The 13,028-nt window shown below is 39.5% G+C and overlaps 1 protein-coding gene and 1 pseudogene across 1 annotated transcript in view; one reads left to right on the top strand and one right to left on the bottom strand.

Moving 5' to 3' along the window:
* The window catches only part of SP1 (Sp1 transcription factor), a 45,829-nt gene that overhangs the window by 11,420 nt on the left and 21,381 nt on the right, over positions 1-13,028 (top strand). The window lies entirely within an intron of this gene.
* Positions 3,619-4,450, bottom strand: LOC123591984 (annotated as a pseudogene).

Below are 13,028 nucleotides of genomic sequence, written 5' to 3' on the forward strand. Positions count from 1 at the left end.
AAAATCTGAAGCAGGCTCCAGGCTCTGAGCTGTCAGCACAGAGCCTGACGCAGGGCTTGAACTCACAGACTGCAAGATCATCACCTGAGCTGAAGTTGGACCCTCAACCGACTGAGCCACCCAGGCGCTTCCAATTGGTTTGATTCTTTTTTTTTTTTTTCCTTAACATTTATTTATTTTTGAGACAGAGAGAGACAGAGCATGAACAGGGGAGGGTCAGAGAGGGAGGGAGACACAGAATCCGAAACAGGCTCCAGGCTCTGAGCTGTCAGCACAGAGCCTGACGTGGGGCTCAAACTCATGGATTGTGAGATCATGACCTGAGCCGAAGTCGGACACTTAACCGACTGAGCCACCCAGGCACCCCTTTGTTTAATTCTTTTTTTTTTTTTTTTAATTTTTTTTTCAACGTTTATTTATTTTTGGGACAGAGAGAGACAGAGCATGAACGGGGGAGGGGCAGAGAGAGGGAGACACAGAATCAGAAACAGGCTCCAGGCTCTGAGCCATCAGCCCAGAGCCTGACGCGGGGCTCGAACTCACGGACCGCGAGATCGTGACCTGGCTGAAGTCGGACGCTTAACCGACTGCGCCACCCAGGCGCCCCCCTTTGTTTAATTCTTAAAATGTTATTTCAGTAACTAAAATGGAGGTATTGAAAAATATTATATATATTATATTACCTAGGTGTGCCTTACCATAAAAATTTAAGAAATAAACATTTCAACTTAAATAGGCACATGTTGAAAACATGGGTGGCTCAGTCGATCAAGCAGCCGACTCTTTTTTTTTCTCTGTAATGTTTGTTTATTTTTTAACTTGTTTATTTTTGAGAGAGTGCGAGTGGGGGAGGGGCAGAGAGGGGGATGGAAGATCTGAAGCAGGCTCTGTGCTGACTGCAGTGAGCCCAATGTGGAGTTGAACTCACAAATGGAACCATGAGATGACAACCTGAGCTGAAGTCAGACGCTCAACTGACTGAGCTACCCAGCCCCCCTCCCCATGGATGTTTATTTTTGAGAGAGAGAGAGAGAGAGAGAGAGAGAGAAGAGAAGAGAAGAGAAGAGAGGGAGGGAGGAGGAGGGGCAGAGAGAGAGGGACAGGGAATCTGAAGTGAGCTTCATGTTGACAGAGAGCCGGATGTGGGGCATGGCCAACTCTTGATTCCTGCTCTGATCGTGATTTCCAGTTCATGGGATTGAGCTCTGAGTTGGTCTCTGTGCTGACAGCATGGTGCCTGCTTGGGATTCTCCCTCTGTCTCTCTCCCCCTCCCCCGCTCATTTTCTCTCTCTCTCTCTCTCTCTCTCTCTCTCTCTCTCAAATATTAAAAAGTAAAAAACATAGGGACGGAAAATTGTGTAAAAAAATTTTATACTCCCTCCATGGACTATTCAGTTTTAAAGTTTATATGTTTATTTTGAGAGAGAACACGTGCACAGGAGGGGCAGAGAGAGAGGGAGAGAGAGAATCCCAAGTAGGTCATGTACTGCTTTGCTAGCCCGACTTGGGTTGGAACCCATGAACAGTGAGATCATGACCTGAGCCAAAATCAGGAGTCAGACATTCAACCCACTGAGCCACCCAGGTGTGCCCCTCCTAATTCTTTTCTTTTCTTTTCTTTTCTTTTCTTTTCTTTTCTTTTCTTTTCTTTTCTTTTCTTCTCTTCTTTTCTCTTCTCTTTTTTCTTTCCTTTCCTTTCCTTTCCTTTTCTTTTCTTTTTTCTTTTCTTTTCTTTTCTTTTCTTTTCTTTTCTTTTCTTTTCTTCCTTTTTGAGAGAAAGAGAGAGGGAGAGAAAATCCAAGGGACAGAGAGAGTGATAGAGAGAGAGAGAAGCAGGGCTCACCTGAAGCAGGGCTTGACCATATTTTACCCAAAGTGGGGCTTGTGCTCACAAACTGTGAGATGATGACCTGAGCCAAAGTCAGATGCTTAATGACTGAGCTACCCAGGCATCCCCCTAGGTATATTTCTAAGAGAAAAAGGAACATATGGCCCCATAGAAACTTGTATACAAGTGTTTATGGCAGCATTATTCATGGTTATGGAAAGATGGAAACAATCTAAATGTCCAGTGGATAAACAAAATGTGATATATCCATGTGATGGAATATTATTCAGCCATTGAAAGGAATGAGGTATTGATAAATGCAATGTGAGTGAGCCTGGAAAACATTCTGTTGTTGGTGTTTTTTTTTTTTTTAATAATGTTTATTATTTACTTTTGAGAGAGAAAGAGACAGAGCATGTGCTGGGGAAGGGGTAGAGAGAGGGAAACAAAGAATCCCAAGCATGATCCAGGCTGTCAGCATAGAGCCTGATGTGGAGCTTGACTTCATGAACCGTGAGATAGATCATGACCTGAGCCAAAGTCAGACGCTTAACTGACTGAGCCACCCAGGTGCCCCAAAACATTCTGTTAAATAAAAGAAATAAGCCAGAGAGAAGAGGTCACATATTTTAACATTCTGTTTATATGAACTATCTAGAATAGGAAAATCTGTAGACACTGGTTGCCAAGGTATGGGGTGAGGGGAAAATGGAGAATAATTACTTAATAGGTATGGGTATTTTTCTGGGGTGCTGAAAGTTTTGAAAGTATAGAGAGGTAGTGGTTGCACAGCATTGTAAATGCACTAAATGCCACTGAATCATACACTTTAAAATGGTTAATTGTATGCTAATGGTTAATGGTATGCTATGTGAATTTCACCTCAATTTTAAAAAAAATTCTAAGAGGGGCACTTGGCTGGCTCAGTCGGTAGAGCATGTGGATCTTGCTCCCGGGGTTGTGAGCTCAAACCCCACGTTGGCTGTGGAGCTTACTTAAAAAAAATTCTAAGCATCAGTGGGTCAAAGGTTTTATACATTTAATATTTTGATATTTACAGTTAAACTGATTTTCTAAAGCTAACAATTTATATTCCCATTATTATCAGTCTTTGCCAATAAGAAGGGGAAAAAGATTCTTGCTTTAATTAGCATTATTTGAGTATTAGGGAATTAAATATATTTTCATTTATTATTTGCATTTTTTCTTTTCTGAGTTGCCTGTTTTTATTTTTTTTCCTAGTACTTTGTTTTAATAAATCTTATAAAAGCTTTAATATTTTCCCTCATTACTACTTAAAAATTTTTCCTGATTGGTCACTTATTCTTCCAGGTGAATTTGACACATTTTGTCAGGTTCCCCAAATAAATCCTTCTGGGATTTTTATTTTACATTTGATTTTAGCCAAAAAGCCGAGAAGTGATGGGAATTTTTATTTTGATTGATTCATTATGTTTTCATTATTTTCTTATTTGTCCTACACATTTCTTGCTGGTTAAGCTTAGCATTTTATAGTTTTTGCTGCTCTTATGAATAGGACCTTTTCTTCCTTTTTTTAATTAATTAATTTTTAAGATTTGTTTTCCATTTTTACTTTTTTTTAAATGTTTGTTTATTTTGGGTTGGGGGATGGGGCAGAGAGAGAGAGAAGAGAGAATACCAAGCAGGCTCTATGCTGTTAGTGCAGAACCCTGTTTGGGGCTTGAACTCATGAACTGTGAGATTGTGATCTGAGCTGGAATCAAGAGTTGGATGCTTAACCCACTGAACCACCCAGGCACCCCTTCTGGTTTTTACTTTTATTTGCATTTATTTTATGCAGAATTTACTTCCAGGCCGTAAATTTTTTTTTTTTTTTTTCAGTTTCTTCTGGGATATTTTTTACTTCTGTGCAACTTCCTCTTCTGGTTTAGGAACAATCTGCTCTTTTTCAGTAAAGATCATCTCCATGTGCCAGGGAGAGCTCATGTATGGATTAATCTGACCCTGAGCCCTGTTAAGTTCTGTGCCGCATCTTGGGGACTTTGTTCACCTGGATGTGCTCAATGACCAGGGAAATCTACATCTAAACCCTTAAGGTCAGCATTACTCTCTGCATTTTTAAGCATGTGCAGTAAAAATTCAGCACTCTTTTTGGGCCACTAACATTGTGTCCAGCCCCACTGTTTGGCCTTGGGCACACCTACCAACTCCACCATTGTAGTGACAGAATGGCACACATTGCTTCTGCAAAGTGACATCTTTCAGATGCTTGGTCCTTTTCAGATATGCATGTCCTTAATGGCCTGAGTAGTTTCACCAGTATTCTTTAAGCGAGCATGAAGATTTGAACCTCTTGATTTGCATGATTTTATTGGGTTCTCTGGGCTAAGTGAATAGCGGACCATTTTCAGAGATCCCCTCAGGATGCTTACTGGAAGAGCTTTAAGATTTTATTTTTAAGTAATCTCTACACCCAACACGAGGCTCATACCCACAACCATGAAATCAAGAGTCGCATGCTCTACCGACTGAGGCATCCAGTCACCCCTCTTCCATTTTATTTCTTATGGATTCTTATTTGTAAATAGGAAAGCTATTGACTTATGGGCATTGATTTCATATGGCTTACTGTAATCTTACTGCTTTCAATAGTTTTAGTGATTTTCTTTGGATTTCTAGGTATACTCCTGTGACCCACAAATAATTTTACCTACTCCTTTCTAGTATTTATACTTCATTCTTGTTAAGTAATAGTTGTAATAGTAAGGATCCTTGTTTTATATCTCTTTCTAAAGGGGTGGTTTTTAATTACTGTGTCATATTCTATCAAGTCATTTGCCACAATTTATTTCTCTTTTGTCAAATATTCAGGTAGTTTCAAATTTTCCTGTGTTTTAAATATAGAATATAATAGAGCATACAGCTTTGTCATTTTGAATCATAATGTACTTAGAATAAGTCGTTAGGAGTTTATTGGTGATTCATTCATTACGTAGTATTAAAGGAACAGAAAACCTAAAATATATTAAATATGTCTGAATTATCCATTGCCATATCAAGCAAAAGTTGAAGGAAACCAGCATAAGAGGAGGAGTACACAGATGCATAGATGAGCACCTGTATATTTTCATGGAGTAGCATTTCTATCTCACATCCTTTTGTGATACTGTCATTGGCGGTTTAAAGCAGCAGTGTGTTTTTGCAACACTAGGTATAAATGAGAATATTTGCTTTTAGTACTTATCTAGTAATCTAGGTAAATTAAGACAAGATGAAGTCTGGTTCTCATATTAAAAAGTGACTGTAGAGTTTATGCTTAGGGAGCGGTTGAAATATTAACTATAGTACATCAGGTTATATAATTGTACTGCAGGTATTACTCATGCATAAACTTTAAGAGCTCTATCATTAAGAGGTACCCAGCACGTAGGTGCGTATTTGGTCACTGCAGGGATCTCAGAATGGTGTGGATCTGAAGAGTTACTTCTTTATTTCAGACTTTTATGTATAATGTAACTATTATCACAAATAGGTAAAGTGTATTGTGCCTATGAATAGTACTGGGAAAAGATGGAAAAGTGATAATGATTTGATGGGATGGTAGAATTTTGGATGTTTCCATATCCTTTTTTGGTTTCCGTTACTCTTATTAGTACTATATTTAAAAAATCTTATCACAAAACATGATAGATGACTATTACTATTCATTTTTCTTCAGGCCCTACAAGCAAAATTAATCTGGTCTTGTTTAGGGGAGAGTCTCTAGGATACCTGAGTTTAAAGAACTTATCTTCCCTGTGTATATTTCTACTTCAACATGCTTTCTTGGTTTTATTATCACATAGCATCTCATTACTATATTTTATCCAGAAAGTTTTCTGAAAACATGAAGTTTAATCTGTACTGTTTCTCCTTTCAAGACAACACTGTGTATTCAGAATGGTTATTTCTGCATTACTAATCAACACCAAACTACTTTTAATGGGAATCAAATATAATTTGAAGACTTTGATATGATTTTCCTTTTCTAATGGTACATCCAGTGGTTAGAAGTAAAATATTAATGTGCATTTTATTTTTTGTTTGTTTTACAATATTCTTTTATTGGTGCTGTTTTAGAGATACTGATGATTGAGTTTTTTTCAAGAGAAAAACTTTAATATAAATCTTACTTTGTGGGGAGGAATGTGAGAAGAATACATTAGTCACAGTAGATTCTTCTTTACTGAAAACCTTTAGAGAAGAACCAACCCGTAGCTTTTTTTCCCCCCAAGGAAAAAAAAAAAACACTGATGATTGAATTTGATATTATAACTCTTCTAGATAAGTTCAAAATAACATACTGTGAGTAGTAGGGGTGCACATATAGATGGGAGGAAAAAAACATTAAAAGTCACATTCAACCCTTTTATTTTCTTAATATACAGTGATTTATTGAGTGCCTCCTATGTGTCAGGAACGATGCTAAGTATGCTTTATATTACATTTTTTTAATGTTTATTTTTGAGACAGAGAGAGAGTGGGAGCAGGGGAGGGGCAGAGAGAGGGAGACACAGAATTTGAAGCAGGCTCCAGTCTTTGAGCTGTCAGCAGAGAGCCCAATGTAGGGCTCGAACCCACGAACCATGAGATAATGACCTGAGCCGAAGTTGGACACTTAACCAACAAAGCCATCCAGGTGCTCCTGCTTTACATTAATTTTATTAGTCCAGTATAATTATATCTTTTTTGCTGATGAGGAAAGTAAGGCTCAGAGAGGTTACTCTGCTGGTAAGTGGTGAAACCAGGATTCAAACCTAGGTTTGTCCAACTGCACCATTATAGTGCATTAATAGTGTATTTAATGTCCTTGTTAATTTTAATCATCAGAGCCTCCCGGTAATTTAAAAATATCAGTTAATGGATATGAACAGTCCAACTGTCAGTCAAAATAATCTTGATTTAGGGCACCTGGGTGGCTCAGTAGGTTAAGCATCTGACTTTTTTTTTTTTTTTTTTTCCAACTTGTTTTTAATGTTTATTCATTTTTGAGAGACAGGCAGCGCGTTGAGCAGGGGAAGGGCAGAGAGAGAGGAAGACACAGAATCTGAAACAGGCTCTAGGCTGTCAACACAGAGCTTGACATGGGGCTTGAACCCACAAACCATGAGATATGACCTGAACTGAAGTTGGACACTTAACCAGCTGAGCCAGCCAGGCGCCCCCATGCATCTGACTCTTGAGTTCAGCTTAGGTCATGATCTCATAGTTTGCAGGATGGAGCCCTGTATTGGGCTCTGTGCTGTGTGGAGCCTGCTTGGGATTCTCTCACTCCCTCTCTCTTTCTGCCCCTCCTGTGTGTGTGTGTGTGTGTGTGTGTGTGTGTGTGTGTGTGTGTGTGTGTCTCTCAAAATAAAAACTTAAAAAAAAAAAAAAAAAAAGAACCTGATTTAAAAACCAACAAGAGAGGAGAAGATATGCTTATCTCTCCTTTATTTTATTTTTTTGGTGCAGAAAAAGTGGTTTTATTAAACATGGGGATAGGACCTGTGGGCAGAAAGAACTGCCTCATCTTTCCTTTAATCAGGAAAGTGGAAGCATGAATTAAGTCCAAAATTAATTTTATTTTTCTCCTGTTCATCACTTTCTTGCTCTTAATAAACTGAACCAAATGACTATATTCTCTTAATCTTTATATCCTTCTCCCACAGCTTTCCTCTGTGTGTGTGTGTGTGTTTAAATAAATTACAAATTATTATATCATTAAATTAAATGATTTAAATAAATCATACCAGTTTGAATAATAATAGTAATTACAGCTAGTTTGGGAGGGATGTTAAAGTGAGACCCCTTCTCCAGGAAACTATCACTGTGCTGAGAGTTGGGGGGAAAGATATGACAATTCTTATTTATTTTCTCTTTCTTGAAAAACAGTTTTCATTGTGGAATGATGTTGATAAAGGTGGGAAGTAGGTGAAAGTCTTGGAATTTAGTAGGAGAATTTCAGTATGTTACTAATAATCAAATTTTGAGATCTTTATTTTTTGGACACAAAAAATAGGGATATCTGTACTTTTGAATTCATGTTGGGTAACATAAAACTACAGTGTTTAGTAAAGAAGCATTACTGGGGCGCCTGGGTGGCTCAGTGAGTTAAGCTTCCGACCTCGGGTCGGGTCATGATCTTACCGTTCAAGAGTTCGACCCCTGCATCAGGCCCTGCACTGACAGCTCAGGACCTGGAGCCTGCTTCGGATTATGTGTCTCCTTTTCACTCTGCCCCTCCGCACTCACCGCTCTGTCTCAAAAATAAATAAATGTTAAAAATTTAAAAAAAGAAAGAAACATAACCAAAGCTGGAAAAAAAAATCTAGTTTTGATGGAGAGACCTCTGAATTATACTTCCTCAAATGATCCCAGTTAAAATTTGTGGATTGCTTTTCCCTTTTTTTGCCCCCCCCTAAGCCTCTTTGCTGGGAGGGTGGACTTTAAAAACTCCTCCATCATTTAGTTATAGTGACACCTACTGGTAAGAACCTTTGACATCATTGTGCAGATTGCTCCATACTTCAAGAAAACTACCTATTTACTGAGATGTGAAGAATCAGTTGTTAAATCTATAAAACACGGTTAATAATAAAAGGGTGAGATGCACAGGCTGATTTTTTTTAATTTGGTTTTTTGCTGTGTAGGTGTTTTTAATGATAAAAGTTATTTAATTATATTACAAAAAATAAGAAAAATTGAAAGGAGAAAAAACTAATAACTACTCCCCATCACAGTCACCAATTTTGGTGTGTTTTCTTCTACTTTATTTAAATTTGAATGTATTTAATTTTTTTTGTTTACTTATTTAGAGAGAGAGCATGAGCAGGGGAGGGGCAGAGAGAGAAGGAGAGAGAGAAAATCTCAAGCAGGTTCCGCACTGCCAGCGCAGAGTCCGACATGGGTGCTTGAACTCACGAACCTGAGAGATCATGACCGGAGCCGAAATCCACAGTCGGACACTTAACCAACTGAGCCACCTAGGTGACTCTTCTTTAAAGCATCTTAACTGAGCTATAACTCCTATACCATATAATTCACCCATTTATTTATTTATTTATTTTTTAATTTTTTTTTTCAACGTTTATTTATTTTTGGGACAGAGAGAGACAGAGCATGAACGGGAGAGGGGCAGAAAGAGAGGGAGACACAGAATCGGAAACAGGCTTCAGGCTCTGGGCCATCAGCCCAGAGCCCGACGCGGGGCTCGAACTCACGGACCGCGAGATCGTGACCTGGCTGAAGTCGGACGCTTAACCGACTGCGCCACCCAGGCGCCCCAAATTCACCCATTTAAAATGTACAGTTCAGGGGGCACCTGGGTAGCTCAGTTGGTTACACGTCCAACTTTGGCTCAGGTCATGATCTGACGGTTAGTGAGTTCTAGCCCTGTCAGAGCCTGGAGCCTGTGTCAGATTCTGTGTCTCCCTGTCTTTGCCCCTCTCCCACTCATGCTATGTCTCCCTCTCAAAAATAAACATTAAAATTTTTTTAATTTAAAAAAATTATTTTTTAATTTTTTTTAATTAAAAAAAAATTTTAGTGTACATTTCAGTAGATTTTAGTATATTCACCCAGTTGTGCAACTACCACCAGAATCTATTTGAGAACATTTTCATCACCCTAAAAAGAAATACCATGTGGTTCATTAGCTGTCCTTCTCTGTTCTCACTTGTCATTCCCAGTCCAACTCAACCACTACTTGCAGGCTCTATGGATTTGCCAGTTCTGGACATTTCATATAAATGGAATCATGCAATATGTAATATGTAGTCTTTTGGGACTGACTTCTCTCGTTAGCATAATGTTTGCAAGGTTCATCTATGTTGTAGTATGTACCAGTATTTCATTGTTTTTTATTGCCACGTAGTATTTCATTGTGTGGATATAACACATTTTGTTTATCCATTCATCAAATTGACACAGTTGGGTTGTTTTTGCTTTTTGACATTATGAATAATGCTGTTAATGAACATTTGTGTACAAGTTTTTGTGTGGACATATGTTTTTATTTCTTTTTGTTATATACTTAGGAGTGGAGCTACTGGATTAGTTCTAAATTGTTTTTAGTGTGCTTTTATTCTTTTTGAGAGAGAGCGTACATGTGCCGTAGCGCGTGCACATGCATGCAAGTGGGGGAGGGGCAGAGAGAGAGAGGGAGACCTGAAGTGGGCTCTCTGCTGTCAGTGGGGCTCGAACTCATGAATTGTGAGATCATGACCTGAGCTGAAGTTAGATGCTTAACGAACTTAGCCATCCAGATGCCCCTCAAATTTTTTTAAATATTTATTTTTTTAAAGATTTTTTTTTTTTTTTAACGTTTATTTATTTTTGGGACAGAGAGAGACAGAGCATGAACGGGGGAGGGGCAGAGAGAGAGGGAGACACAGAATCGGAAACAGGCTCCAGGCTCTGAGCCATCAGCCCAGAGCCTGACGCGGAACTCGAACTCACGGACTGCGAGATCGTGACCTGGCTGAAGTCGGACGCTTAACCGACTGCGCCACCCAGGGGCCCCTAAATATTTATTTTTAATGTTTGTTTATTTTTGAGTGTGTGTGTGAGTTGGGGAGGGGCACAGAGCGAGAGGGGACAGAAGATCTGAAGCAGGCTCTGTGTTGATAGCAGAGAGCCCGATGCAGAGCTCAAACTCATGAACTGTGAGATCATGACCTGAACTGAAGTTGGATACTTAACTGAGAGCCGCTCAGGCGCCCCAGTTTTAATGAGTTCCTTTGTGTGTTTGAAAGTTCTTAAAAATACAACAGCCTTACCTTATCTGCTGGGGATACTATCATCCTCTAGTTGATGTATGAAATTGTGGATAGTACTGAATCTTATATATTCTATGTTTTTTCCTATATGTGCATATCTATGATAAAGTTTAGCTTATAAATTAGGCACTATAAGTGGTTAACAACTAGTAATAAAATAGCAGTTACAACAATATATCATAATAAAAGTTATGTGAATGTGGTTTCTCTCTCAAAATATCTTATTGTAAAGAATATATATGTATTATTGTACTTTATTCACCTTTTCTGTGATGCTGTAAGATGACAAAATGTCTACGTGATAAGATGAAGTGAATGATGTAGGCATTGTGACATAGTGTTAGGCTGTAGTTGACCTTCTCACAATAATGTCAGGAGGATCATTGGCCTCCAACTGTGATTGACTGTGGGTAACTGAAACTGCAGAAAGAGAATCTGCAGATAAGGGGACACTACTGTATTTATGGCCTCTCTTTTGTTCATATCCCGTGCAGTCTTGCTGTTTCATTTGTCTCCCAGAAACTTTGAAGTTCCCTGTATTGAGCCGTTAAATCCTGACTGTTTTTACTCCTAAATATTTATTTAAAAAAAATTTTTTTATGTTTATTTATTTTTTTATGTTTATGTTTGAGAGAGAGAGACAGAGCATGAGTCGGGGAGTGGCAGAGAAAAAGAGAGGGAGATACAGAATCTGAAACAGGCTCCAGGCTCTGAGCTGTCAGTACAGAGCCTGACATGGGGCTCGAACTCTGAAACAGTGAGATCATGATCTAGGCCAAGGTCGGACGCTCAACCAACTGAGCCATCCAGGCATCCCATCTTAATGTTTATTTATTTATTTTTAATTTTTTTTTAATGTTAATTTATTTTTGAGACAGAGAGAGACACAGCATGAGCAGGGAAGGGGCAGAGAGAGAGGGAGACACAGAATGTGAAGCAGGCCCCAGGCTCTGAGCTGTCAGCACAGAGCCCGACGCGGGGCTCGACCTCAAGAACTGTGAGATCATGACCTGAGCCGAAGTCGGATGCTTAACCGACTGAGCCACCCAGACGCCCCTTAATGTTTATTTTTGAGAGAGGGAGAGACGCAGCATGAGTGGGAGAGGGGCAGAGAGAGAGGGAGACACAGAACCCGAAGCAGGCTCCAGGCTCCGAGCTGTCAACACAGAGCTGGACGCGGGGCTCGAACCCACAGACCGGGAGATCATGACCTGAGCCGAAGTCAGACGCTCAACTGACTGAGCCGCCCAAGGCACCCCACTCCTAAATATTATCTGTGCCTTTCTCTTCATTGGAACCACAGCCCTACTTTAGACATTTATTATCTTCCACCATTATCTAATGGGATAGCCCATAATATTTCACTTTTTTTTCTTCTAATACTCCCCTCCCAATTCTTATGATACTTATATCAGAGCATTTTATTAGTACTTTATTTTATAAATTATAGGGCAGGTATTATAGTTGATTTTATTTTATATCTTCCCAGTAAGATAGAAGCTTTATAATGGCCAGAATTATATCTGACTATCTCCAGAGCTTAATACAGTATCTGGCATGTGTCCTTATTCCTAGACTTATACTTACTGGGTTAAAAAATAAGTCAGGGGCACCTGGGTGGTTCATTCAAGCATCCAACTTCAGCTCAGGTCATGATCTCAACTGCTCGTGAGTTCGAGCCCCATGTCGGGCTCTGCGCTGACAGCTCAGAGCCTGGAACATGCTTTGGATTCTGTGTCTCCCTCTCTCTCTGCCCCTCCCCTGCTCGCTCTCTCTCTCTCTCTCTCTCTCTCTCAAAAATAAATAAACATTAAAAAAAGGTAATGGGGCACCTGGGTAGCTCAGCTGGTTAAGTGTCCGACTTCAGTTCAGGTCATGATCTCACAGTTTGTGGGTTCACGCCCTGCATCAGGCTCTCTCCTGACAGTTCAGAGTCTGGAGCCTGCGTCAGATTCTGTGTCTCCCCTCTCTCTGCCCCTCCCCCGCTCCCACTCTGTCTCTCTCAAAAATAAATAATCATTAAAAAAAAAATAAAGATTAGTCAGATTTTAAAAACTTGATGTACACTGGGCCATAATGCCCTATGTACACACACCATGCTGATTCCCTGCTAAATCCTTTTGTGCACTCATGCTGCTGGGAGTTGTATGAAAGTGCTTACCTCTCCATGCTCTCTCTACCATAACTTTTCAAAAACTCAGTCATTTGAATATCTGTCTTGGATCTGATGATGTCATCTATTTTGAAGTTCATCTCTCCATATCCGTCTTCTCCCTTTACTCGGCCATCATTCTACACCATATTCCACTCCTCTTCATTCCTTCACTCTACTCGTAGTGTTCCCTCTACTTGGGAACCCCTCCCTTGCCAACATTTTTCACGTGGCTAACTCCTATGCATTCTTTAGAGTTTGGCCCAA

Source organism: Leopardus geoffroyi, chromosome B4 (assembly GCF_018350155.1).
Source record: "Leopardus geoffroyi isolate Oge1 chromosome B4, O.geoffroyi_Oge1_pat1.0, whole genome shotgun sequence".
In the NCBI taxonomy this organism is placed as follows: Eukaryota; Metazoa; Chordata; class Mammalia; order Carnivora; family Felidae; genus Leopardus; species Leopardus geoffroyi.